General features: G+C 44.9%; 1 protein-coding gene across 6 annotated transcripts in view; it reads right to left on the reverse strand.

The window, feature by feature from the left end:
- LOC146206691 (myosin light chain kinase, smooth muscle-like) overlaps positions 1 to 23,598 on the reverse strand; it is a 213,794-nt gene that overhangs the window by 174,364 nt on the left and 15,832 nt on the right. For 2 of the 6 annotated variants that reach the window (XM_084591488.1, XM_084591487.1), the window contains exon 2: positions 21,167 to 21,344. The exons of 3 other annotated variants lie outside the window; for them this stretch is intronic. The gene's annotated coding sequence lies outside the window, so the exon portion shown is untranslated. Of the gene's footprint in view, positions 1 to 1,212; positions 1,346 to 21,166; positions 21,345 to 23,598 lie in introns of those variants that run through there. One more of the 6 variants, XM_084591489.1, reaches the window with a different exon arrangement.

Genomic DNA, 23,598 nt, shown 5'->3' on the forward strand with positions numbered 1-23,598 from the left:
TTAGCATATTGCAAGTTATTTGCAGTTATATTCATTTATGCAAGAAAAAGCTGCCATGAGCGCGTGCCGTTACATATCTCGAAGTGGAGAGTATTCGAACGCTGTGCCTGTTACGCCCTGAATCGATTTATGCAGCATTTGTAATGCGGCCGTCGAGTCTGCTGATTAGGAAAGAGCCACCGCGGAACCCTAAGTTTTGAGATGAAATCACTCCCATTCAAATGCATTCGAAGAAAACAAATCTCGCCAGCTGACGTGTGAGCACACCTGCATTCTGAGATGAAGTGACCTAATTTAACAGGGATGCTTTCGACAAAAATGCCTTCCTGTCTTTCCGTGCTGATGACGCCCTGGAACGCAGTTCAGTCACTCATAACATTATCACTTGTATATATAGGGAACAGCATGTCAATAGAGGCGATGATTCCCGTTCTATTAATTCGAGACAGATTCCGAAGGCAGAGTGTGAATGCTGCTCAAACTCCAAGATGATCCAAACGAGCGGCACGATGTCAGTGTGTGCATCGGCAGCAGTGCTGGAATCCAGCTCAGAATTGAGTATGAGCGAAAAATCGCCCGCAGAGCGCTCGGCAAGCCAAAATCAAGCAGTCGACGTAATTGTGCGAGTGATAATGCCTGCAGACAGCACACTGTTGGCACGAGGAAAGTACGTATTCCGTCAGCTCATATTTAAACCTTCCGAAACAGACAGATGTTCCAGAGAATGGAAGGATTTGTAGCATGAAGTTTCAAGTCAAAAGAAGAGAAAGCTTTCGTTTAGGCCTTCGGTGTGGATCACGCAGTGCGTTCCAGTCGACTGCAGTGTGTCGCGTTGGGAGGGAACTGCGATAAAAGGGTGTTTCAACGCCGAACTTTTCAAGCTTACGAGGCTTCGTTGTTCCCCAGTCAACGAAGACACGAATGTGAAAACAAACAATGTTACGCCAGATTATATTCTTTTGAACTTATTCTGCGCTGCGCACGGTACCAGTCTTTTGCGTACGAGCTGCACGCCGCATAGTTCTGCAGTGCAATTGACGACAACAATAGATAGCAGATAGCTCGTGTAGCGAGATAGTGGCGGCAGGCCGTGAAGTCGAATTTCAACGATTCACGGTTGAGCGACGACGAACCGGACCAAACTGCGAGATTTGCCCTCAATAACTGTCGAAGAAACGCAAATTAAATGAAAAAAAAAAAAAAGCATCTCACTCTGTAGGTGTTCAGGGCTGCCAAGCGTTGTGAAAACCGGAGGCGTTCCATATGTTCACAGCCCGCTTCGCGGTGGAAACGAAGAAGCGGAAACTGCGGGCCTGCCTGCAGCACAGGCCGCACATAGCTGCAGCACTTTACGCTAGCGACATTCGACCCCGCGCCTGCTGACGTGCGCGTTATTTGACGCAGTGTGTGTCGCCCCGCAGGGTTGCGAGCCGTAGTTTTTCATAGTTATCGCCTGCAGCGGCGGCGTGGTGTTTGAGCGCCGCCGGATATCTTTCGTGAAACAAGAGCAACCACGGTTCGGGTAACGGAATCTTTCAAGAACGTACGCATATCCAAACACTGAATGCCAAGGCTGTGGCACTTTTGAGAGAAAGCGAAAGAGAAAACGAAAACACAAACCGTGCGTATCGGTTCCTCCTTTTTTTCGCGCCGCTATCAAAACAGTCAATAAGGCTCAAGATTCAACAAACGTGTTCACCACCACCACCATCACCGCATTGCAGCATGCAAGTTCGGGAACACTACTCTCTCCTTGCCGGAAAATAATTGCAACGCGTTGTGCCCAGCTCAGAGCGATTAAGATTTGCTGAATTTTCATCGTTGTCGAAGCGTGATTTGTTCATGTTTCCCTTTAATGCGCGCATGCAGTGATGCTGCGGCTTCTGTCAAAGGACAAGTTTCTTTCGCCATGCGGTAACGCGTGACAACATGCGCAGCATCTGGTGTCTCGAGATAATTTAGCACAATTAAGAACGTAGATTTAAGGGACGGTTTCGGAATGCTCACGGACGCACAAAAAAAGAGGGTAGATCACAAAAGCTTAAAGTTATTTCAAATGACCTCTGCGCATAAGAGCACTGCTCCAATACACTCGAAACAAAGCGCGAAAAGAGCACTACAGAGCATTATCCGCCGCTAGCATAGCAGCGCATGGCCTGAAAAGCAGCAAAACAGAAAGGCGCGGGGGTCTACTCGCGTTAAAATGGAGCGTCTCAAGCAGGCTATTGTCCTTGCTACATTTATGTATTTATTACCAATCGGTTTTGGTTTATTTTTGACAGCAGCAGCCCGTCACCAGGCCTGATTCCGCGATCCCTACATACTGGAAAAAGCAAGTTGCAGCAAAATAAATTAACACAACGCCACAAGACAGTCAATATCAAAAATATTTCGGGGACACTAAAGCTCCGCCTTTAATGGTATGAGAAGGCAGCGTGAATGAATCCAGTGGGCGATTTCTCTGGACAACGAAGAAGGTGGGCCTCTTGACCACAAGGAAGTGTACTTACAAGGACGGAGCGTGAGCCTGAGTCCGCTAGCCAACGTTTCTATAAGAGTGTTCGTCCTCCTATCGAAAGTTGCCTAGAAGACTGAATCTTCTCTCAACCAAACTTCTTTTTGTTTAATGTTTCTAGTTCTCTAGCAGTAGCTGCAGCACACATATTTTACGAACATCGCCGCGAGTGCTGATGAATGAGTCGACCTAACGCCGTCTCCCTTCGTTTTAAATTCGAAAGTGCTTTACTCCTTGAATAATTAGCACATCTGAAACTGAAAAGAAAACAGAGAGCAACGTTCGCCTCTGACACATGTGCTTTAAGCTGGAAACGTTCAGTTTCTTAATAGTTACAAGTGTTTTTGCGCTGAAAAGCGGCCAAACCCTGAGCTACACGCAAAGATAACCTATATAACCTTGCAACGAACAAACGAAAGATTAGGACAGAAAAATATTGAGATAAACATGTCGGGAACAAATAATACCAAATCAGGAAAACTCGCACAGGGATGTGATATAATCATGAAATGTTCAGAATAGTGCAGCAAATTAAGACGGACTATAAAAGAAAACGTTTGCGTCAAGCATTAGCAGCTTAGACCCAGTACACTTCTTGTCTCCCAGCTGTCGTAACTTCGTTCGAGGCTGCTGTGCACACTAAGTGTAATAACTGGGTGCTTAAACTTGCGTTGCCCTAGAGTATAGTGTGCCACTTAAGAAGCGAGTCTAAACACGAAGAGCGTTCCTCTTGAAGGGCAATGCAACAGTTGCGCAGGCAAAAGTGTTTCGCCAAAGGACTCCTGATTTCAAAACGAGGCTCGGTGTTGAATATCCCGGGCGGTCAAGTTGCGCTCGGATGAACTGCGCAACGGTCTATATTTTAGGAGCACCGTTTATCGCGGACCTCTGCGTCGGGCTGTGAAGCAAGGGTCAAAAAATTAAAGCTATCTTTTCTTTTTTCCATGCACCAGCGCGACGCCAGCTCGCAATATCTGTGCACATCGGCACTGGCAGGAATTATGTTTACGAGCGCTGTGCGCGTTTGACGCCGGCGTCAGCTGTATTACGACAGTTCAATCTCTCCTGCGCTTGCTTTTCATGTGCGTCACGTCGTCATCTCAGCTGAACGTATATCAAAGACGCGTGGCAAGTCTGTCCCACTGCGGAGAACGCCCTCGATTGAGCTGCATAGTGTGGGACTCAGTAACTGTTTAGACCATCGAAGCACATCACGGAGCATTGGCGTTTTTGCATGTCACCTCCGCCAAATACGACCGGACTCGAATCCACAATGCCGCTCTCGGCAGCCAGCGCGGACATCGACGCTTCGTCGGCGGCTGAATCAATTACGGCGTAGCAAAGCTGGGGTTGTGATGATCGCTGTTTCGCCCTTCCCAATCGTCTAACACATCGGAGTGCCCAGACCCGTATCAAAATCCCCATCGAAAACTAGCTAGAATTTAAAAGCATTATTGACTGGGGATGTTCAAGGCCTAATTTTGATGTCGAAAAATTACACGCACAACGTGATCTACCGACGACCTAAATTTCAGTTTATTATTTTCTTTACTTACCTCAATATCTGATTAAATTGCGTGAATGAAACCAATTTAAAGTTATTACATTGGGATGATATCAAGACTGATGTACTAAAACCTAGGGAACCTTCTCTAAAGACTGCAAGAGACAGTCATGTTACCTTGTCGGACTGCAAAACATGTCATAATGCACAAAAATGACTCTGATAGGTCTTTTTCATTGACATAAATATAAAAAGGCGATACCTGGCGTTCTATATAATGATAAGAGACCATCTTCCGATATACATTTTCACCGAATGAGGACATGTGTGCAAGCTTTGGCGACAGACAGTGACTAACCCCTGCAACTCCGAAATCTTTTTTTATTCAAGCTTCTTGAACGAAGCTGGAATGGTGTGCTCCGCTGTGTTTCCGCAGATGCGGAGAATAAAACGTTCAAATCTGTCTTTGCGAACATTTACTTCCGAAAAATAATTTTCATGCACTATAGCAGCAACCAGAATCCCAGGATTAACCGTGAATGTTTTGCAACGGATAAGAAACTAAAGCTATAGATTATATAAAAAATTCTCGGCCAAACTAGGTCACTTTCAGATCTAACAATGTTTCAGCCCCATAACAACAGGTTCAACTCCTTCCTTAGAAGGTAAAAGCGGTGCTTCCTGCAATGTCAATTCTAACGGTATAGTTCTGTGAAGCAGTACGCGAACGTGCTGAAGGAACTTTCGGTTTGGTTTGGTTTATGTAGTTTAACCTCACAAAGCGACTCAGGCTATGACAGAAGCCGCAGTGGAGGCCTCCGGAAATTTCGGCCACCTGGGGTTCTTTAACATGCACAGACATCGCACAGCTCAAGGACGCCTAGCTTTTCGCCTCCATCGAAAAACGGCCGCCACGGCCAGGATTCGATCCCGCATCCTTGGGCACAACAGTCGAGAGCTTTAACCACTACAGTGGCTGCACCCCCGCGGCAGGGCGAAATATTCGGCGTAGACACTTAAGATTGCTTGCGTGTAGTAATGCTAAAGCTGTATAGTCTCGCCGATGAGGTCTTCGATATGTGCTGTATATCTGCACATTGCACGCGCATGCTTCACGCGGCGTCTGGAAGCCGCAATCCCCGAAGCCTCCGTTTGAAGGCGTACAATTGGACGTAAATATGTCGCCGGTGCTAATCCCTATCTCGAGCTATATCCTCCTACTTGAAAAGCAGATGTATGGCATTATCATCATCATCATCATCCGGACTGTGCCCATTGCGAGGTGATGGCCTCTCCCATATTTCTCCAATTAACCCGGTCCTGTGCCAGCTGCATTTACCTGACCACCAAGAAATTCTTAACCTCATCCGCCCACCTAAGCTTCTGCCGCCCCCTGGTACGCTTTCCTTCCCTTGGAATTCAATTTGTTACCCTTAGCGACCATCGGTTATCCTCTCTTCGCACTACATGCCCTGCCCTTGCCTATTTCTTTTTCTTGATTTCCACTAGAATGTAAGTAACTCGAGTTATTTCTCTGACCCACTCTGCACTTAACGTTACACCTACAATTTTTTGTTCCATAGCTTTCTGCGTTGTCCGCCACTTAAGTAGAACTCTTTTCGTGAACCTCCACGTTTCAGCGCCACAGATGGGTACAGGTAAGATTCAACTGTTGTATACTTTCCTCTTAAGCGATACCGGTAAGTTGCTAGTAATAATCTACGAGTACTTGCCAAATGCGCTCCATCCTAACTTAATTCTCCTAGTTATCTCCATTCATGGTTCTGCAGTTACTGCTTGTCCTGTAGACATATTCGTTTACCACTTCCAGTGCTGCGCTACCTATTTTAAACTGCTGTTCAGTCCCGAGGCTGTTGAACATTGCCTTAGTCTTGGGCATATTAAATTTTTCATAGTTTTTTTCTTTTTTTTCACAGTTTGAAGGTTTATTAAAATGAAATACAAATCAATCATAAGTGCATAAAAAGGTTTGTACAGTAGGAGGTCCCGAAGTAAGACTGTCTGGGGGACCTCCCATCAGGAATACTTGAGCATAAATACACAAGTGTGTATTTGAGGCTACCTTTCTGCTTTTCCTGTCTAGGTCATCATTCTTTGCAATTAATTCATTGAGTTACTCATCAAGGCGACGTGATCAGCGAATCAGAGATTACTAAGGTATATTCTTCATCAATCCTTATCCTTAACTGTTCCCATTTCCTCTAGGCAAGCTGTGAGCAGTACTGGGAGGTCGTGTCTCCTTGCCTAGCACCTTTCCTTATGTGAATTTTATTACTTTCTTTATGCACAACTATGGCTGCTACATACGGCTCATCTACACCCGGGTTTCGCAATGCCTGTACGACCGCCGAGGTTTCGACTGTGTCAAATGCTTTTTCGTAATCAATGAATGCTACGTATAAGGGCTGGTTATATTCCGAGCATTTTTCTCTCATCTGGTTGACGGTATGGATCTGATCGATAGTAGAGTACCCTTTCTGAAATCCTGCTTGATCATTTGGTCGATTGAAGTTTAAGGTTGTCCTTATTCCGTTAGCGATTACCTTAGTAAATACCTTGTACGTATCAGATGCATGTGCGTTATGGCATATGCGACCTTAAATGCTTGACACCACCCGGAACGCTGTGCAATGAAATGTTGCCCCACAATTTTGATACGAATATCGGGATAAGTGATACGGTACGAGAAAATGACAATCACTGCAAAGACACAGCAGCCCGAGCTCTTCGATTCCATTCGACTGCGCCGACCATCAGCATGATGATGTCGATGCAGATAAATGTTTTCGTAATGGGTGCCAGTAATGGATGCGCCTAAAAAAACGTTAACAAGTTTTTAAATGCTACGCCATCGTTGCCAATTGTCAAAGGCCTCATTTTTCATGGCCGTTGGTACATGGATCAAGTTTTTCTGAACAATTCAGTCAATTAAAAAAATGCCACCAGTTATCAATCACGTCAGTCTACCAGGTTATAAAATCTAAAAATAGCCTGAGCCAGTTATCTGCATGGAATTGGTCATCTTGTCTCTTAGCGCATACGTCTGATTTTTAGCCGTGCACAATTTCCAGTGGCCTTGCCATGTCGCCGTCATTAGTTACGGGCAACTGAGGAGGTTTTGGAAGTTGATGAGTCTGAAAGGGGGCCAGACATGCGATTGCTGCAGGCGCAGTCTTTTTGTGTTAGCGTTTAAAAGATGGCGTAATCGCTGTATAAAGCGGCGGCGTTAGGCTTCTCCGCATTGCATAGCGGCGTGTATGGAACCTGATGATGACGTGATCTAATGAGGCGATACATTTTTAACTCAAAAACATTTGATCAGAGAAAAACCAACGTCACTTAGGATTAAAGCAGCGAAACATCGTTGGGAGCAGTCGGAAAGGCACAAGGCAGGAAATGTGAGCCATCACAAACCATAGCGTCACTGTGATTTTCTCCTCGCTCCTCCGACGGTATGAGAAAAAGACACAACATCGTCTCAAATGGACGACTTCGTCACCGCTTTAAACTGAGGTACGAAATAGCTTGGTATTCTTAAACTACAAGTTTCATGCGTCTGAATCTCGTCAAATATAAAAAGAAATAGTAACACATTCCCTTTAAAGTTTCGTCTCTCTCTCTAGTTTTTGTATACTGGGTGCTTTTCTTACCTCGCGTATTTCGCGCTAACCTTTTCAGTCCTCCGCTTCCATTTTTCTGCACTCATTTGTGGCCCAAGTGTTCTGGAGAGGAATATTTTCGTTCTTTCACTGCAGTTTCCTCAGTCATATCCTTCTCCTTAAAGCAACAGTTATGTTTATCTATACTCTCCATAAAGTCAAGCATTATTTCCTGCCCGAGATAAGCCGCCTAATGGTGCACTACGACCAAGATTATCCCTATGAGAATCCCCGAAAGAGAAATATGTGTTTGGTGAGCGTAGAGACCATATCGTTACGGTCAACTAAAATCCTGGACTTGAATACAAATCGCCATTCGAAACAGCTCTTCGATTCCTCGGACCGTCATTTTAATTCGGCATAAGAAAGTCAGCGTCGAAATCGAACGCATTTCAACGTCACAAAGCATCTTCGGCAAGAGAAAGAGCGAAGGCGGTGCGTTACTCCCCACCGTTACCCTGTAAGGGCAAAGTACGTTTCACACGCAATCCTGGTAGAGAGACGTCAGAGAGTCTCACTTTCGAACGACAGCGTCGAGGCAGGAAACTCGACTGTAGCGTCACGTGTCGGATGTCTGTGACGCAACAGTGCTTCGAAGTGTGCAGTAATCTAACTGTACGTATAGTGCAGCTCACTCGACGTCGGCGACCGTGGGTATATGCAAAATGCGCCTGTACGTTGTTAAATGGGCTCGGCACAAACTGTGCTCCAGCGTCGGCGCAAGTAGGACGAAAAAAGAAAACAAACTTAGCAGGCACGTTCTGAGAGAAGAACATGCATATTTTCCAGAGTAAGGCGAATCGAGCAGCGAGAGCAGCTTGGGGCGTCAATGGAAAGCGTGCAACTTTGTCCTCATGCACGCATAGTCTACTTTAAAGGGAGATGCGACTTGCTTTTTCCGCGAATTGAGGGAAAAGTACATTTCCTGGTCTCCTTTGACGAGCGTGGCATTTGACTTCAGCACAAGAGACTTCATCACGCTTTTTTTTTTATGAAACCAATAAGTCGATTGTATCTAATCTGAAGGAATCGGAGTTCTCCATAATGTCTAAACAAAAAACGAATATCTCGTTAAAGTGCAGTAATTTCCCCATAAAGCAACCCATGGGGGATTCCTAAGCTCCACACAAAAACTAGCACGGTTGATGGCGTACGGACATTTGCCTGCTCCATTCACCTTAAAAAAAAAAAAGAATTGAAGAAGACGGAGAAAAAGGACCAGCGTGGCACCCTTATTATTGCTTCCGCCGGAAATCGAGCAAGTACGGTCTTGAAAGCCTACGTCTTGGTACCGAGGGGTCGAACATGCGGAAAAATTCTGGCTGAATTGTATGTGTGGCGTTTCGTGTCGCAAATCTGCTGAAGCAACTTAAAAAAAAAAAAAAGACCTTCACTACACGGCCGGTCTCGCAATTACAGAGTTTCGTACAAGCATAACGGTGAGCATATATGACGTAAATAATTTTGGCAAAACCAGCCCACTTCTACAGCAGGCCTTCAAGTGCCAAGCAGCGCGGCACAGAATCAACACACGGCGTTGAGTTTCTACCAACCCAAATGAATGGAGGCACGACGTCACTGCGACTGGTGCGCCCGCACGGACGTGGCCACTCGTCGAGCTTCGTTTCCAGTCAGTGAGTTCCTTACGAGCCCGTCGGCAGTCATTCTGGCGAAGTGACCGCTAAGTTTGACGTGGTAGCTTCACGTCGCACGCAATTTTGCGGCAATCCAGGGCGCGAGCCATAATCGTTGCCGGCCGTCGCTCGCAGCCACGGCAGAGTCGCGAAGCGCCCCCTTATTAAATGACGACAATAAAAATCAAACCTTGTTAACACTCGTCCCCATGGAAGAAACGGAGTCACTCCACTGATATTAGGCGCTCGTTACACATGGCTTTAAATGAGCGCCCGCTGCACCCCACAGCCTAGGTAGCCCATTTGGCCGCGAAAGCGCACACCGAACGGTCTTCACTAGGTGTAGGAAGTGAGCAGGCGAGGGTGACACGAAAGGTGATGAAAATGAGGGAACAGACCACAGAGCCGAGCGTGTCCTACTTCTGATTCATTTCGATCTCGTACCCTCTGTCACTGCAAGTTCCATTGATCGAAAAGTCACTCCATCCTCATTTCGCTCCCAACCCTGACCGAAGGACCTCCGCATACGACCGAAGTCAATTCAGCAGGTACGGCGGCGACGCTGGCAGAGGGTCAAGTTCGATCGCTGCGCATGGGTGAGGTGTGATAATGGCCCATATAGCATGTAGGGTCGTGACTCTGGACTCCCGTCGTGCACGCAGCGCTTCTTCTGTGGCGTGAATTGTGAACAGAATGAATCATCCGCCTAATTAGAACGCACATTGACCTGTCGAATAGCAGCGAGGAGCTTAACGTCAGCACAGAAAAGGGAACAAAGCGTGCTGAGAGCTGTGGCACGGGACCGGCGCGAGAAAAGCGCTTCACGTGCCGTCCAGCGAGCTTAGTCCCGTGCCTGCATGGCTTACAGGTGCTGGCACTCGCGTTCCATGAGCGGGTTGTCTGCTTAGCCCACTGCGCATTAGGCGTGTCTTCATTCTTTTCAGATAAACCACCTTGCGGAATATTCCGTGCACATTTGAGAACTCACAATAATAGTTTTCGCGTAGTGGCTTCAGAGCGATGCGATTAGTAGGTGCCTCTTCCCTTTAAGGCCTTTCTTGACTCGTGCGTGGCGTGCACTGAAACAAGAAAACATCTTTCGCCCTTAAAGGAAAAAATCTCTCGCCACCGGAAATGGAGCCACTATACCCCTCAGATTCCCAGCCGAGCGTGCGAATCCCTACTCCACGCTGGGCTCGTATGAAACAGGTCGTAATTCTCCATTTGTAGCGTAAATATGATAATAGCGATGAGAATGACGGTGCATTTAGATGATAATTATAAAGATGATAGAAGCAATAGTGATGAAGATGATGATAGGGATGACAATTCAGTTAATGAAAACAGTCCTGTAAAGTGGCAGTATTATAATTTTGTTTTGTTGTTTTAACATATGTTTCAGAGCGATAAGGGTTTTACATGAGGCAGGCGGTGTATCTGCTGTGATGTGTCGGGAACAAATATTAGCTGTGTGTCCACACCTACTATGGCCACCTGCTGTGTACATCATCCTCTCCGCAGTTCTCGTCTGTAGCTTTGAACGACACGTATCTTTCAATGGATGATTGCGCTGGTTTTTTTTTCTCATTTTTTAACATAATCGAAATTGCGAACATAATCGAAAATAATCCAACAAATAATTTCAGAGACTTATTTACAAAGATTCCACTTCAGAACTATAGAATATTAGCACATTTGAAATGTACCTCGAAGTCTCTTTGAACATGGCTTTTTTTTTTTTTTTTGGTACTGGTTTTGATTTATTTTTTCTTTTCCTACCAATTCGCTGCCCTGAAATTCCGGCTGCCATTTTATGCCTGTATCTTCTTTTATGTAGACGCGTTTTCCGCTGTGTCCTCCAATGATGTATGTGGCGGTCATCGGCACTCTCAAGCAGCCGGCGACTGCTTTTTGGCTATAGCATGCCCTCCCAACCTGCAGTTGGAAATTAAAAGAAAAAAAAAAAGTGGTAGTTGGATAGTTTTAAAGTTAGCGGTCCGCAGCAAAAAGAGTTCCTTTCGTTACAACGAATCGTTTAGTCACGCCTGGTTAAAAAAAGCTTTCATGGATGACGTGCCAGCTACATTAGCGACGGAGCGAAGCAAATGCTCAGAGAGCAACATGCCACGATTTGTGACCCTGCCACCACTGAACATGTCAGGTGCTCGTATCTCACGCGACGAGGCAGCGTCTGCAATGGGATCCGGCTCAGCCATACCTCCCTTTATGAAATATCGGCTTACTAGCGAAGCGAAACAGCAATAAAGGCTAGGGTTACCATGCATCTGGCAAAATGAAAGTTCCTATCCGTTTGCAGTGCTGAAATAGTCGAACCGTCCGGTAAGTCATAAGCATATTACTGGCAACTTGCAGCGCATGTGCAAAAACCTAATTTGTGTGGATGAAGTGCTCCACGAAATGCAAGTCCTAGAGCATTCCAGGCAACACAGCCGAAGAAGCGGCCTAGTACAAGTCGAGGCGCTGACAGCAACAGTCAAACACAACCTATGCTCCATCTTAGTAGGTTCTCGCTACATTACTAAAGCTGAGCGCAGAGGCGATGTTCTCACGTAGCAGAATGTGACGCAGTATATAAATGGCATACAGACAGAGTGTTTCTTATTGGAGGAAAAGGCGCCACCGTCTGTCCGAATCTCTCACGACACAATTTTGGAATATAAACTTGTTTTATTTCATTCTATTTCTGATGTTCCAAGCTACAAAACATCCAAGTTTAGCTCCACGTGTGCAACAGGTGGTTTAAAAGAACTTGTAGACGGGCTAGATGGTTTTCAGCTTCAGACAGCATTCTTAGCGTTAAAAAAAAAAAAAAAAAGAAGCACGCACACGAAATAAAAGGAAGGATACGGGGCAGCGCCTGTCCCGTGTCTTTCCTTTCCTTTCGTGTGCGTGTGTGTTTGTTTTTTTTTTAGCGCTAAGAATGCCGTCGGAGGGTGCAACAAATACTTTTAAAATTATTACTTTTTTTTTTCTTTCTTAGTAAACAGTTTGCTGGCCTGACAGCTAGCGCAGTCGCTAAGGGCATGAACCTTGTAACCGCAGTTAGCCCACGTGTTAAATCATATCACGGTTACGCCGCAATCTGCAGTTATGGCAAACCAAGCTTAGCGACCTGGATTAGCGTTCTTTCCCGAGGATAAGGCAGTGCCTGTGGGCGTAATGCTGGCGCCCTATACGAAAACGCACGAACTGGCACGCTCCAACTACGCACACAAGCCGCACACCGTTTCAGGGGCAACACGTAATATAGGTATTATCTAGAGTGCCACACTACGACGCTTTTATATAACCTGCGAGTACCACCCGACGGCGCAGCAACAGCTTACTGCAGCCTAGTCCTGTATTCGCGGCATCATTTGCGCGCCGTTTTATTCAGCGGAACATCGAAAAAGGTCCGACCTCAGCCGCGTCATGAAGGTACACAAGTTCGCAACGCTTACAGCTTACAACTTTTACCTGAAATATAGCAAAATAACATTTTGCAACCAAACATCTAAATGCTGGCTCACGTTAGGTGTGACGTTCGAAGGCGGGCTTTTCGCAGTATAAATTTCTCAGTTCGGATGCACCCCAAAGGACCACTGGCGACAGGTCATACACTAAAGGCGGAACTTAAGCGTCACCTACTTTTTTAGTTTTTTTTTTTTTTGTTCAGTACGTTCCTTTGTCATTGGCGTCTGACTATATCGTTTTGCCTCATCTCACTTAGCAAGTCACACGAGCGGTCAATTTGATTTCTCTTTTATTTCAAGTGGTGATTCTATACCTAAAAAGGGATTTTACTTTTTTGAAAAAGAAAATATAGAAAAAAAAAGGGGGGCTTCTGTTCGAAAAACCTGATGGCGCATTTAGGCCGAAGTTATCATTACACCTTCACTTGCATACCCTGAATTGCAAAAGCGGAAGCAGCATAATGCGTATGTCAATGCTATTCCAAAACATCCGAATGTTCTTTCAGTGCGTGTTCGGTACGCAGGTAGCGTCGATACATTATTTACGATATTTTCCCACCACATCTGAGTACCCCGCGAGCAGATCATGTGGCGCGGAGGAACACGGTTAACGTGCTCTTTTGATTGGCTGAGGAGTCTTCTGCCTTTCACGCACATTTCTCCACATCTGCGATGGATTTATGGTGCACTTTTGCGATGCATTTGGCCGCTGCGCTAAAAGCGCCAGTGCCAGGCTGCGCTCGCGTCGCAGGAACTAGCGCTGTACTGGCACGGCATTCTTGTGAACTGCATGAAGTGCAGACAAGACAGCTAAATAAAATATATATGTCTATAGCGACCGCAGCACAGAATTCATGCGAGAAAGAAAGTAGCCCGCAGTTAAAGATTTCCTGTTGACTAAACAAACAAACAAAACAGAAAAACCTAACCACTAGATTAAATAATAAGCTTTACAATTTTGGTTTGGTTTCGTTTATATGGTTTAACGTCCCAAAGGGGCTCAGGCTATGAGGAACGCAGTAGTGAAGGACTCCGCAAGTTTCGACTATCGAAAAGAGGTAGCCGCAGCCTAACATTGCTACCGCGCTTTTGAGTTCAGAAGTTGAGCGCTCTAACCACTGAGCCACCGCGGTGGGCTTCAAACTTTTGATGGCATTAGCTTTGTTGATATTTTCGAATAAGGATGCAGGCAACGACGCGCAATGCAGACGTGGGAGCTAAGAGCCCTTTGTACATCGATTTTGTTTTTATTTTTATGACTGGTCAGCGAGGACGCTGAAAACCATGGCCTATTTTTGTGGTTTCCTTTTTTTGCCAATTTTTATCCTATTATAGATGAGGAAACGAAAACTGGGCGAGTGATGAAATCAGCGGGCCCGTTAGGAGATGAATACGGAATAACATAAAATTGGCAGTGGTTACTTCTGTTTAACCGATCACAGCGCGAAAGCAAGGGAAGCTGCAATTTCAGTTTAGCAAGCCTGTACAGCCTATAACATCGCACCGTTAGGGTGGTCATATTCTTTGACATACCTCTTGCCTTCGCCTGCTAAAGACCGGTGTTACTAGTCGAGTGCTGTCAAAGGAACGGCGCCATTTTGTACCCGAACCGGCGCGGGCGGCCGCTTTGCATGCAGGATAATGTTGGCCATTTTGTTCTTGTTGCCTTCATAAATATGGCGCACAACCAAAAAGGGTATTGGCCATGACCTGCAGGCGGTGATTACAGTTTCTTACATCCATACTGCCGAAATGAGTTTAAAAATTTGAGCAAATCAGGTTCACTGACAGAGATGGTGGAGGACTTGCTGAGCTTTAAATCTGGGAAATTAGACAAAAAAAAAAAAAAAGAAAAGAAAATATATTTAGAAATAACAAAAGGAATCTTGAATTTATTAGACGAAGAATTATAACAACCAGATATAATGAAAAACGTTTTGATTCTAGACGAAAATTTTGTATGGCAGAGCAAACATTCCCAACAGTATGTCCCAGCATAGACGCGCCAAGAGGCAGAATACCAGCTGAAGACAAGCGCTAACTAAGTTTCTGTAATGGTATTTCAAACAACCGCCTTCTAGGCGATGTGTATCGGTGACAAAAGAGCAAAAAAATGTTCAATTGTTTCTCTCTCAGCACAATATTGGCACAAAGGAGAGGTTGAAAGACCAGGCCTGTAAGGTAAAAATTTTGCTGAGGAACACGACAATGAAAGCGCGTGAAGAAAACCTTAAGTTCGCGAGACCGCCAGGATTTATTCCTCCAAGGGAATAAAAGGTGATGAAAGTCATCCAGGGAGGTGAGTGCTGAGGTGCTAAATTCTCGAATAAAATATACGTACGAAAATGTGCTGTTATGATGAACGCACAGGTTGGATGCAGGTCAAAGATCAGACCCCTCAGGGCTGCTTTCGCTAAAACATCAGCGGATTCATTGAATTGACATCTTCTGTGTGCAGAAACCCAATCAATCCTAATCAATTAAACATGAAGAAGGATGAGAAAGTTAAATGTACGAACTGCGACTCATTAGACGCAGATAGGGAAGTACACAAAGATGTCGAGCCCGTAAGCGTTAAAGTCGGTGAAAAAGGATTGGGGAGCTTGTGCAGTGCAAGAACCACCGCTAGAAACTCAGCCAAATAAATAGGGGTTAAACCTGGAAGACGGAGAGAAAAAGACCAGTCAAGAAACAGAACGAGTAAAACTGCGCGAAAAAGACGGGACGTAAGAAACAGACAGGCACAAACAAGGCGCAGACTTCCAACTAGTTTTATTCACGAAACAGCTGGCTTATATAGCGTCTCAACAAAACAAAAACACTATCGAGAAAAACGCTCGACAGTTACAACAGCACATTACATCAGAATCAAAGCGACTGTGGAACCCGAACATGCCCTTCCAGATACTCTATCTCCTGTCTTGATAGTGATACTGACGGTGAACTGATGCAGTCGTCAGCTTTTTTGGCGATTAAGAAGGCCTCGATGACCTTCCCTTTCAGTTTTGTCCCTTGCCCTACCGAGGAAGGTGGTTCTATCCAGACAGGGGTCACATCCGCAGCTCTTGCAATGTAGAGGTAAATTGCTACCTGTGCCGGTGCGCATAGACCTATTGTGTTTAAGGGCCCGCTCACTGAAGCACCGGCCTGTTTGGCCGATGTATACTCGGCCGCAAGATAGAGGTATCTGGTAGATAACCCTGGAGGCACACCTGGTGAACTTGGTCTGATGGTTTATCCTGCACGTGCTGTGCTCCGTGTCTCTTTGTTCCTTTTCTCTCGAAAGCAATGGGCAAACGTTTTTCAGAGATATCATCAAATAGCCTTGTAGTATGCCGTTTATCAAAGGGAAAGGTAGTAATTTGGCATTACGTGGATAAATACCATCAACGATTATTTCACCAAATGATGTGATTCATCGCACTGGAACAATTTCAGGCATTAACACATTTAGTGGCCAGCAATGGTTCAACCAAACAAATTTAATGAGACTGAAAGCGGGACCACCCAAAACAATTCCTCTGGATGAGTAAGGAAAATCAACTGTGTCACATGTCACCCCGAATCGCACAGCTTTGAGAATGTTTGGACTATCAGAAGGCGAAACCTCGAGGTAAGAGATGGCAACCGTGCTTCAAGATATAAAACATTGTTGGACACAAACTTAAGGAGTCCCAAACAGAGACGAAGAGCTTCTCTAAGAGTAGAAGAGGACGCAGTTTATATGCAGCCGCTGCAGAAAACAGGACACAGCCAAATTCTAAAATTGGACGAATATACATATTGTAAATTATCAAAAGAGCGGGGCTGCTCAACCTACGCAGAATTCAAACTGCCCTCACTCCTTTCGGAGCAACTTGCTCTATACAAGTCTGTTATGCAATAGAGGCGTAATATGTAACACCGAGATACTCTATAAAGCACACCTGTGGTATCACGTTATGCGATAAGTAAGTAAGATGTTAACTTGCTGAACTTGGTAAGAAATGGGAAAAAATGAAAGATGGCTTAGCTCTGCTATGCCTGTATATGCGTAGCGAAAAGCAGTGACTACCTCGGGATCAGAAGAAGTTAATTTCTCCAGTCTATCTGCGCCGTTCGCCAGCAGCTAAACTCTCCTTGGCTTCCATGTCGAGCGCGTCTGAGTTCACCGGTGTTCTATAATTCATTTACAGGATAGGAAAGGCGCAGCATCTGTCACTCGCGGAAGGCAAGAAGCGCCGTCCGGTGGAGTTGGAGCGCACTCATTCACGCTTGGTCCTCATAGCTGACGGCAGATGGGTGACATCACAACCTTGACGTCCCCCTAATTGAGCGACTTAACTATTTTAGTCTCTGGTACTTTCAGATTGCGCGCCAATCGCAGTGTTCGTCACTCGCGGAATCCCGCTATCATCCTCACGGTACAGAAGCGGAATTATGAGCAGCGCTTCGCGATCCGCGGCGTGGCACAGCGGTAAAACGCTCAACCGGGGATACAAGGGATGGAGGCTCGATTCCCGGATGGATACTATTTTTTTTTTAATGAGGAGGAGTCGCACACCTCTTAAGCGTTGCTAGGCAACGCCGGCAGAGCTTGGTGAGGGGGCTGCGCATTTTGGTCTTGGCTGTGACGTCACGGCACACGGCATACGCGAAGATCGGCTCTGACCCTCGTAGTGAAGCTTTTCGCTTAAAACACCTGCGCCTCTCCTAGTGACGTCACTCGGTGAGTTCGCGCATGTGCAGCTGTGGCGAAAAGTGATCACACGCACGCCAGACCCGGTGTTGACTAGCCCAGTGAAGCTTTTCGCTTCAAAACTATCGATGCACACTTGTGTACATTAAGGCATATATGTGGATATCCGTTAACCATCGGTCAAGGGCATCTAAGTATAACTGCAACACTGTAAAGAGTATATAAATCACCCACTGCTGTAAAGAAAGCTATGTCATTAGCATACAAATATGTAGACACATCAGGTGAGGTCGGAAAAAACACCCGCCGGGGTGGCGTAGTGGTTACGGCGCTATACTGTTCCCAAGGATGCGGGATCGAATCCCGGCCTCGGCGGCCGCTTTTCGATGGAGGCGAAAAGCAAGGTGCCCGTGTGCTGTGCGATGTCAGTGTACGTTAAAGAGCCCCAGGTGGTCGAAATTTCCGGAGTCCTCCACTACGGCGTCTTTCATAGCCTGAGTAGCTTTGGGACGTTCAACCCCACAAACCAAACCAACCAAACCAAACCAAGTTGGAAAAGAACTCAGTAAAAGATTGAAAAGCACGGGAGAGAGAACTGCACCTTGGAGCACCCCTCGGAATTGTCAGAAGTTTGGTGAAGATACCCCACGTTGACAGCAATTGAATTTTCTGTCGATCAGGAATGCTGACACCTATACAACAAAGTAACCTGACAGGCCTAAACTTGTAGTCTGCCCAGCAGAGGCCTATGTTCTACACTGTCGTGCGCTTTATTAATGTGAAGAGTAACAAGTGCAGCATATTGGTGATGACGGCGGGATAATCGGGCACGGCTTTCTGGATCAGTATGCGCACATCATATTGAGCACCTCGGCCTAAAACCAATTTGACAGGAACTAAGCATTCCCTTTTCGGGGATGAGGGGCATGACTCAGCCACACAGCACACGCTCCACCAATTTCACCAGATTCCAAGTTGAAGAAACTGGTTTAATATTGTCTAAGATTTATTTTTCACTTAGCTTTTTAATAGCAGGGACAACTTTTAAAAGGCGCCAGATAGGGTCCTAATCGAGTAATTTACAAGCTCCAGTAAATCACTGAGTGATTCGTCAAAAATTAGTTTACTCATCCCAGAGGTGACCCAGTCAGGGCCAGGAGCTGCAGCAGGTAACCTACTTAAAATTTGGGAGAGCTAAGAAATAGAGACACTAACAAAGTCGTCGCAAAGATCGTCGTCACTGTGAGGGGACGCGGAACAACCGCAGAAAATCGACGCTCCAGACATTTACCTAATAATGTTCTAAGATCTGCCGGGGTCAAGATAGATGAGGATGTATTGCAAGGCATCGGCAACCTATTCCTCGATCTCAGGAAGCGAAACAGCTCGCCTGTTTTTGATCTACATAAATACTCGTAATTCTGTCCATCATATTCTTCGTTTGCACGATACACTGTTCGCTTAAACGTTGCTCGAAAATTTTGCAATCTATCTAATTTCGGGAGCATTGGTTTTAAATTAGGTTTTCTTTCATGCTCGTTTTCGCCGTCTGTAATCCCTAGTACAATCCGCTTTCCACCAAGTACTCGGAAAAATGCCTTTTATTTATTTATTTATTTATTTATTTATTTATTTATTTATTTATTTATTTATTTATTTATTTATTTATTTATTTATTTATTTATTTATTTATTTATTTATTTATTTATTTATTTATTTATTTATTTATTTATTTATTTATTTATTTATTTATTTATTTATTTATTTATTTATTTATTTATTTATTTATTTATTTATTTATTTATTTATTTATTTATTTATTTATTTATTTATTTATTTATTTATTTATTTATTTATTTATTAGAACCTCAAGGGTCCCCAGGTGGGACATTACATGAGGGGTGGGGTCCGGACTACAAATTCAGATTGCTTCCGCGCTCGATCTATAGCGAAGCAAATGCATGACGCCCTACACTCGATAGACAAATTCTGCTCAGCTTTTAGTTCCATAGGTAGTGATTTTCTAAATTCTTATAATTAATTAGAGAGTAGCTGAGTGCACCGATCAAAATCATTGGACACAAAATTTCGAAATTGACTGGAAGGTGATCACTATTCGTTGCAGAGTCTACAGAAGTAAAGGAAGAGCCTGGTACTCCTGTGGTGCAAACGTTAAATCTAATACCGATCGCGATTGGCCCCAGAAGAAAGCTGGACAACCCGAGTTCGCACAGATCAGGTTATAAATACAGCCCCAGTGCCATAAGCGAGAGCCACATTGATCTGTTCGGAACCCCCATTTGGTGTGAATGAAGTCTCCTACCAACAACAACTGCGACGTGCTGACGAGAATTGTGTTGAGAACTCCAGATGGGAAATAAAGATGAAATCGAGGTATGGAAAGATCAGAACTTCGCTACTGACGTTGATCCATTGAAACAATAAATTTACCCCGTAACAACATTAACCCCCCCCCCTCCCTTTTAATGGTCGGTCAATCTTGAACATTCGGTACTTCGCCGCACTGAATTTTGTTTATTTAGTTAACCAAGTTTCCTGAATCGCTATTAGCTAGGGTAAAATTTAATTTGTAAGACAAAACAAATCACTATAGGCTGATTGAATGGAACGGCAATTGCACTGTAGTATTCTCAGAGACTCCGTCTAGTCTAAAGATCTGCAGCCACAATTGCCCTTTGCGAAATACTGTGCTTATTTGTTTCGAAATTATTCTTTTTAGGTTTAGATTCAGGAAGGAGTTCCATCACCGGCGAAGGGAGACCGGCAACGTTTTACAGCTCGAGCATCTAAATCCATCACCCATCCGCTGCTCTGGTCGAGGCTCCTTCAGCGAACCACTCTACGGGACGCCATGTTGAAGGGTTGAGTGAGCCGGATGCGCTGCTACGACTGCTGCCGCCATCGCGCTATAGCTGAGTCTGTTTTGTGCTGTGGTTTCCGTGCTATTTGCTCGCATTCAGAGAAAAAAAGGAACTACAGACTTGTCCACGCTGGCTACATTCCAATTTTACTTCGTGATGCGATACTGCACTACCAAAACTTCCTGCTGACGGCGACATCAGCCAAGCTACGAACGGAAAAACCTTCGTTGATGCTCCGGCAAATTTCCTAATACACTGCTTAAATACGCATCCATGAAATATTTTGATATTTCATCCGTCCGGCTGTAAATTACGTCTGCGATGACATTACGCTGCGTCGGCCGCCGCAGGATGATTTCGAGTCCAGCGCGGGCAAGGCTGAACTTGTTACTACGCCCGGCGCTCAACCTCGATCATTGCCGTTCCATAGTACCATTGTATGAATACGTGTACACGAAGGAGCTTTATATATATATTATAAATATCTGATGTATTTCGTTAGCGTGTAAACAACCACGTATCATATACCCTATTTTATATATTATTGACTAAAACTCCCAACCACGTAAATTTGCCGGCGAAACGCGATAGGTCAACGACGTGATTCCGCACGTGCTGATTCTCCTCAAATATGTAGCTATATCGCCGTCACATCGTGGTTCCATTTCGTGAAAATCGATATATTAGCAGATACTGCTGCCTGAGTAGTCATATCGCAGAGGCTGCCCCAGACTCCTTCCTGGACGCGAATTTCAGCAATGTTTTGTGGAATGCGCCCTTTTTGCACCAGAGCTACTCACCTCTCCAATGCTTTTCCTTTTTCTTTCCGTAATGATAGACGGAATTGAAGCATTTCAATCTATTTTTCCGTTGTCCATGTCATGGAAGTACACAGTAGTGAAACAAGCATCAACCATTGAAGCCTATTCAGAGTCTGCACCCGTTTCTAGCAATGGAGAAAAGTTTGTTTTTGCTTTCCTGTTTCGGGAGATGAGGAAGGGGAGTGAACAACAGCAACAAAAAAAAAAAAAAAAAGAAAACGGCATTATTCATCGATATGGATGGGAGAAAACAAAACCGGCGTGGTCCAAATTAAGGCGGAACTCCTTTTCGATGCACCGCACATAACTTGAGAAAAAATCTCTCACTAATAAAAAAAATAAATAGCGCGGTGATCGTCATTAGTGCAGCAATAAATACACGCGAACTCCAGATAGACGAGAGCAGCTAAATGGTATTGGCAGTTGCTGACATGTATACTTTGCGTCGCACCTTTTGCAAGTCGTGTTCTGGCGATCGTATCTCAGTAACTGAATTCTCGAAAACAGCGCAAGGTACGACACACGGACATACAGAAGAAAAAGAAAGAGTCCGTGTGTCGTACTGTTTTTGACAATGCATTACCAACTAGCCCAGTATCTCGCGCACTTGTGACCAGTAACTGAAGCCTGCTGGACATAGTCGCCTATATTCGATTCATCCATGACCCGAATGCGTAAAGACATTAGAATTTCGAGTTGGATTTTAAGACAACAGTCTGGTGCCTTTGAAGTGCCGCAACATGTTCTATGTGGACACCTGACGTATACTTGACGTAGAACATCACAGCTTGTATGCATGAATCTATAAAAGTTTTTTGATTTGGCGCAACAAGAAAATCAGGAGCAACACTCTTGCAACACGCAAAAGGGGGATGTGCAGTCCATCTACAGACAAATGTAACAGTCCGTGGGGCATATATTTCGTCTGCCTTGGTGACGAGTACGAATTTGCAATTTTTCAAAGTAGGCTAAATAAGATACCATTTTACAATTCACGAGCGCCGTTGATCAAACGTGGGCTTACAGCGCGAGAACCACGCGAGAGCAGATTAACACAAGGCCACAAGAAAAACAAAAAGCTCGAGGGATATAACTTGCTGATTCTTTTCTTCGACTTCCTTATTTTAGTTTTTCATGCAACAAGGAACACAGCAGTATGTCGCCATTAACACAGCCGGACATGCAACCCTTTACTATGCAACTTGCCGCTCCTACCCTCAAACATGACGGAAACGCGCGCGGCGACCGATAGATGGTAGCAATTTTGCATAACGTCTATTGAGACAGAAGTTGGAGATGGGCGCTCTTTTTGTGTGTGCACCACAAAAATAGAAGGTCTTTATACATTATGAGCGGGAGCAGCTGCAGGATCCATCGTAGGCATTTGAGAGCCATTTGGGCTTAACGTAAGCGAGAACATCTGTGACACCATTACCTGAGCAATGCATGCGTAACAGATTCTACCAACCGGTACATGACCTTTGACATAGCCTTTTCTACCTCTGCTGCTATGGCAAAAGACAGACTGGAATCTGTCGCCGTAGTCTGCCGCGCTGCAATAGTACTCGCATAACCACATGTCATTTCCTTCACAATTGTAATGGCCTCACGCCTCGAGCAACGATACTTATCTGGCCCTTTTGCATTAAGGTTATGAAACTTTTACTTCACTGTTGACTGCATGACATTTTCTAGTGCACAGCGAAGAATATTGATGCTATTGTATGTCCGTGAAACTGGAACTGTTATGCGTTTATTTATCGACTTGGCGCGCGAGGTAGGCGCCCTAGCTGCAAGAAGCATGTTAACAAACGCATGGAATAAAATTTCTTATTTTCAAATCGAGTGCAGGTATTCGCGCTTATATTTTTGATGACACATTAATTGCTGAAATGTTGCCGCCGTGCTGAAACTGTTACTCGCAATGTCAAAGCAGATATCACATAAGTACAAAAGGCGCCCGCCGTTGTTAAGGTTCGAATGACGTGACTAGTTACCTCGGTGTGCAGTATCTTAGCGCATGTAATTTGAACAGACTCTACCCCTTGGAATATTTTACTTTCTGAAGCGTTGAGCCATGCTACGTTGCATATGACTACGAGTTACAACTCATGATTATGACTAAGAGTCATAATTATTACTCATGACTCGTAGCCCCAATACGGTGTAGTATAGAGTAAAACACGTTGTAGTCCTGCTGCATTGCATATAATAGTAGTTATGACTATGAGTCATGACATCTAATGTTTTTACATATCTGTACACCTAACAATACGATGTTTTCTTATGTGGCGATATGAGGGAGGCAGCCTTCCACCCCACTCTCTCTCCGTGGATGCAGCGTCTTCGCTCGCGGCCAGCGGAGGGAACAAAGGGACAACGACAGGGGCAACAAATGAGTAAACACGAGT

The sequence above is a fragment of the Amblyomma maculatum genome, chromosome 1, assembly GCF_055883805.1.
Source record: "Amblyomma maculatum isolate TAMU_Amacu chromosome 1, ASM5588380v1, whole genome shotgun sequence".
Taxonomy (NCBI): Eukaryota; Metazoa; Arthropoda; class Arachnida; order Ixodida; family Ixodidae; genus Amblyomma; species Amblyomma maculatum.